Below are 6,198 nucleotides of genomic sequence, written 5' to 3'. Positions count from 1 at the left end.
TTACGCGGCTTTTTTAACGCGACTTTTTTTACGCGGATTTTCGAATTCACGCGGTTTTATTTACGCGGATTTTCGAACTAACACGGTTTTTTTTTACACGGATTTCGCGAATTAACACGGTTTTTGAGAGAAAATATTCTAAGACTTTTTCAAAGGAAAATACATGAAATCTTTTTGTAGTTGGTAAAATCTTAACTCTGAGATTTAGAACGTGATACATGAGACCTTAGACCTGAGACCCGAGACATGAGACCTGAGACTTAAGATCTGAAATATGAGACCAGAAATATGAGAACTGAGATCTGAGACACGAGACATGAGACCTGAGACCTGAGACATGAGACCTGAGACCTGAGACTTGAGACCTGAAATATGAGACCAGAAATATGAGACCAGAAATATGAGACCTGGGATATGAGACACGAGACATGAGACCTGAGACTTGAGACATGAGACTTGAGACCTGAGACATGAGACATGAGAATTTATTTTGTTTGTTATCTTAAAAATAAACGATAATTGTACGCAATAATTTAAATAATCATGGTTCTTACGCGTTTTTTTTTTATAGTAACGTGTTTTTTTTTGCGCGGATTTTTTTAATTAAAATGGATTTTTTACAGAGATTTTCGAATTACGGGGTTTTTTACGCGTATTTTCAAATTAACGAAGATTTTTTTACGCGGATTTTCGAATTAACGCGGTCTTTTTACGCGGATTTTATTTACGCGGTACGAAACCCCCGCGTAAAAAAACCTTAGTGTATAGGAAAATAAGAGACGATAAAAGACAATGAAAGACAATGAACAGTAGCGTCCATTACCAGGGGGCTCTAATCAGCTTTTTGGTGTGGGGGAGTGTGGTGGGCCGCTACAAAAAAAAATGAAAGGCAATAATAAACAATAAAAGACAATTAAAGACAATATAAAAGACAATAAAAGACAATGATGGACAATAAAAGGCAATAGAGACAATTTAAGATAGTTTGAGACAATGAAAAACAAAAAGTGATAGCAAAATAAAAAAAAAAACAGATAAACGACAAGAGACACAAAAAAAACAGAATACAACGAGCAGAAAATCAGAGAAGATCAGGACATATAAGACAAAAGTCATTGAAGTGAGTAATCTCTAGGTTTTTAATTCGTCTATTTCTATTTCTATTTTTGTTTAGTTTAAGAGGATTTGAACCTTTCCAGTTATTCGTCCTCGTCAATTCTTAATTCAAATGCCTGGAATTTGCCAGGTTTTCATATAAATTGCCCGGATACGTGCTAAAAAATTTCTGGCAACCTTACTTTAGATGATTTCGAAACACTATAAAATAGTTGAAAACTTACAGAAAGGCTGAAAATGAGATAAAACTATTTAAAAAGATTGAGAAGGACGTAAACAGCCTTTAAAAGACTGAAAAGCTTCAAATACAGTCTAGGGTTACCATATCCTGCAACGCCAAAAAGAGAACATTGAGAAAATTTAAAATTGTTAAGACAAACGTCATTTATTAAAAAATCATGATGTTTTAGGTTGTTCAAATGCCGCCAATTTGTAGCAAGATATGTGACTCACATAACAAATGCTCAGAATTTTAAGTTGGATTATTCAAAATTTTCGATTTTGTGCTGAGAGCGCACACCAAAGTCGATAAAAACTGCATTTTTGAAGAGTTTAAAACATTATTGCTGATTTGTGCGTGTTGATTCGGAAGTAGAAGAAACTTGATTAAGACAGCTTTGCTGTTCAGCACGCTTCAAAACTGTAAACGTTTATTATTATTAGTATTAAGTAATCATAATTAGGAAAGTGCTACATACAATTTGGTTTCTCTTGTGAGATTTCTATCCGAACCAACTCAAGTAGTGCCTGTTAGCATAGGCTATCTAAACGTATTCGAAGCATAGCATTAGGTTTACAGGTTTCATTAAAAGGAAAAGATTTTACTTACAACTTCTTCGCGAAATCAAATGTTTTCTCTGCAGAACTTGAACCACGGAACTCCGTTATTCGCCTGAATTTCAAGTAATCGTAGCAACTGATCTATGACGACGAATTTGGATTATTGAAACTTCCCTTACTAACGGTATACAAAGCAATCTTACCAATCTTATGATATTAGACCTGCTACTGTAATTTTGTGTATCAACACTGCTCAGAACAATATTTAAATTGAAAACTAAGTGGAAAATCGAAGAATAAACGACGGCTAAATAGTTCTCCTCCAACGTACTTAAATTGTGCTTGGATCACGTTTTTTTTTCTTCTTGTAAACAAACTGACTGAGATGACTTAGATGTCACTATAGGGAGCAGTCGGGACTCACGCCACTAACATGATTCAGCCCAGGGGTATTCTCATCAGTGCGCTTTTGATTTGTGCCCGTGAAAATCCCGTGTGTGTGAAAATCCCGATTGAAATCGTGAATGTATGCGTGATTCCTTCCATTGGTATCCATCCTTTGAAACATTCAATTAAAGAGGCAAAACTGAAACGTTGTGCAACGAATGCATAACAAGTTGGGTCTCTTGTATTTATAAGAATACAATCTTCGTGTATCGGAAGAAATGAGTTAATTAATATGAGAAGATTTAATTTTTTCATTGGTTAGTCTTATTAGAGGTTGTAAAATATTATTAACTATTTTAATGCATTAAAAATAAAATGAACAATTATCAACTCGTGATTGTAGTCAATGTTTTACACTATTCAAAAAGTTGAAACTAATCAAAAGATGTTGATGTTGAATTTTCGTCTGTATGTTTTTGTGAATTTATATTCGGCAAATCAGTCCAGTTTCTTATAACATTGTTAAAAGAAACTGGACTGATTTGCCGAATATAAATTTACTATTCAAAATTTTATTAGCTTATTCCTTTGTTCGATTTTGATGTCTTGAAACATATTAGAATTAATGAAATTATGTTTTACACTGTTAGAACAATTGTTTAGAGAACAATGTCAACAGAAAAATATCGTTTTTAAAATCTAAATGGCTCAACAATCTGTTTGGAATTAAAAAAAAAATACTTAAAACGATTAAAAAATACTTAAATATTTGAAACAAAACTTTGCAGTGATTAAAGTTTTTTTTAAACATAATAAGATTTTAAAAGATTAACAAAAACTTAAAGCTTATGATCAGACTTCAAAAACACTCAAAAACGTTTAAAAGTGCAGAACAACGGAATGTGCCACGAGAACTCAAGTTCGCCATTTAAGCTGCAATATTTATCGCCTTCTACCGTTATCAGAATCGAAAAAATCCCACTAATGGTGTGAGTTCGTTCGGTAATCGTCATATCCTCAATCATCACCAGCGCAGCCCTCAGCCGGAATAAGAAGGAAGCCACAAGTGAAGAAACGAAACTAGAAGAGGCTCAAATCGGAAAACACAGACAGTTCCATGATGATGGTCTCTGTTGTTTGTTTTCGAATTTTTTGGCATGGGGATGACCGGACCGTCTTCCGGAATTCGTTCGCTCATTTGTCAAGTGTCAGATGTCTTACCGGAGCTCATTTCCCATATTCATGCTTCCGGGTTTAGGGAGGAGGTCGGGGTGGGTGCCACAAAAGCTGGGCTCCATTTTTTCCTTTCTTTCTTCGGTATTGTTGTGTGCTTCTCTTCTTACTCCGCCAGATGTAGGTCGTTCGTCGTCGTCGTCGTCGTTGAGCCGAGAAGGCCAACCGATGAAAGTTCATCATCATCATATTGCTACTGTACTGACTGACGATGCCGCGTTTCGGTACCTATACCTACCAGAAGCTTTATTATAGAGCATATCGTTCGAAATAGCTTGGGACCAGAGCTACCGAAGCTCACTTCTTACAATCGCTTTCTAAAATGCACACACATCTTTGCCGTTTCAGTTGATTTGTAATCGAAAATGATGTTTAAAATATGTCGGTACGTAATGAAGATCGAACGGTGGAGAATTATTTTCTTGATATGTTGTTCAAGGAGGTCAACTTGATCAAAATTATAAATAAGTTTTGAGGAAATCAACAGCGCCGTCTTATTATTTTTAATCCGAAAACTTTAGAACTGTACATTTGAACGGTCGTTAAGCCACGCCAGTCCCAAACGGTAGCCTGTGGGGCACCAGGACACACCCCACAGCTTTGCCGCAGTGGACCGTATACTTACCTTGCGACTCGTGGGATCAAATATGAGTTCTAATAAACAAAATAAAACACGGATGAAGCTAATTAGGCGGAGAAGGACAATTGTCCTAATTCGTTCGTCAGGAGCGGGCTAAGGCGCTCGCCGGTTAGGCAACTCGCCGAGCCGGTGATGACGCCTGTAAACAGCGGTGAGAGCGGAGTCCCCTTCGCTCAAGTTCAACAGGCAGTCGAGGATCTCCTAAGCTCCCCGGAGCTTCAGGACCCTGAAACTCCTACGGAGTTAGCGGTGGAAATGGCGGGAATGCAGGTCTTTGTGGACTGTGTTAGAAAGAAGTCTAACATCCACAAGGAAGTGCGCCAACGGGATGGCGATGTTCGTCAAGACGAACAGAGCAGTGGTGAGCCTGTTAACTGCACCGGAGTGCCGGAAGAAGGCACGTGAGGATGTGGTGACCCCTCTCCGGGCGAATACAATTCGACCGAAGAAGGTCAGCGTCTGCGTGCAAACGGATGGCGAAGAGAAGTTTGCCGGAAACGGCAGGCAAAAAGAGGGTCTCCAGGAGAAACGAGGCCAAGAGCCTTGAAAAAGCGTGCCCGGGATCCTAAGGTCCGGCAGGATCCGGGCGAAAAAGAGGATGCAGGGAAAGGCCAATTTCCTGAAGCGCCAACCGGGTGGCAGACGGTTGAGCGCAAAAGGAAAAAGGCCAAACCCAAGTCCAAGCCCAAACCCAACCGGGTCAGGGACAAGGGGTAGGCGTTGGTGGTGAAGGCACCAGAAGGAAGCTGTGCCTATGTCTTCCTCCAAATGAGGACAAGCGATAGGCTGGTGGGCCTAGGAGGGGATGTCAGGAGAATTCGCTGAACACGTTCCGGCGAGATGATCCTCGACGCGGCTCCAAGGTGAAAAGCGCGGAGTATAGTGCGCTTACACAGCGTTCGCGAAACTTCCGGTTGCGGCAGCAAACGCAGAACTTAAGTGTGGGCGACTAAAGGTGGGGAGGTCTATCTGCCAGATAGCCATCCCCCAAAAACCAGAAAGGTGTTTGTCGAGTACGGGCACAAATTGTTTGCCTGCAAGGGCACCGATAGGAGTGGTCTGTGTTGGTGGTGGGGTGAAGCCGGCCATCAGGCTGCTAGTTGCACCAAAGATGCAAAATGTCTCCACTGCGGTGGAGGACACATGGCTAGCAACCCAGGTGGTGCCCCGCCTTTCAAAAGGCGACGGCTGCACCTTTGCGGGGATAAAAGCGGTTCAGCTTAACCTCAACCTCTGCCACTCGGCACACCTGCAGCTGTTGCGGCAAATGGCATTTAAGGAAAAGTTGGACGTGGAATTATCGCAGAGTTGGCCCCGTAATTGTTCAGTCTAAGAGGAACGAAGAGCTGAAGATACCGATTCCTCAAACCTCGAGGTCGGACGCTCAGTGGAAAAACTTCCAAAAGTGCGGGAGAGTCGATTCTTGATGAAAGCAGATCAGCGACGAAAGACGCACGAATAGCGGTCCTGCGGGCTTGCAGCGTGTCGATGTCGATCAGGCGGCAGCTGCTTTTGTAGCTGGGAAGTCGAAAAGGGTCTTGCCAGTTTAAATGTCGAAGGGCATACCTTAAAAAACGTCGTTGGATGGCTCGATGAGATCAAAACTGTTTTGATAACATGGGCACCAAACCACAGAAGCATATTCAAGGATCGATCGAACCAAACTACAGTAAAGACTCTTCAGGCATTAGATGTCCTTAAAGTCCTTGGTCATGCGGAAAAGGAGACGCAGGCTTCTGAAGGCCTTTTCAACGATATAGTTGGTATGAGTCTTAAAATTAATCCGCTCGGTAAGAATCACACCAAGATCTTCCACGTGATGAGCTCGAGGGATTGCATCGTTTCAAGGAAATAAACGGCTGAGAACGGGCGTCGTTCGCGGGAAAATGATATTACTGCGCATTTACTACGTTTTAAAGGTAGGCGATTGGCATCACACCGGGAGGCGAAGAGGTTAAACTGGTTCTGTAGGAAGTTCACATCTTCGGGGCCATTGCTAGAGTAGAACAGTTTCAAGTCGTCGGCTTACGCTAATTATGGTC

Source organism: Uranotaenia lowii, chromosome 3 (genome assembly GCF_029784155.1).
Source record: "Uranotaenia lowii strain MFRU-FL chromosome 3, ASM2978415v1, whole genome shotgun sequence".
NCBI lineage: Eukaryota > Metazoa > Arthropoda > Insecta > Diptera > Culicidae > Uranotaenia > Uranotaenia lowii.
This window is presented reverse-complemented; position numbering follows the sequence as displayed.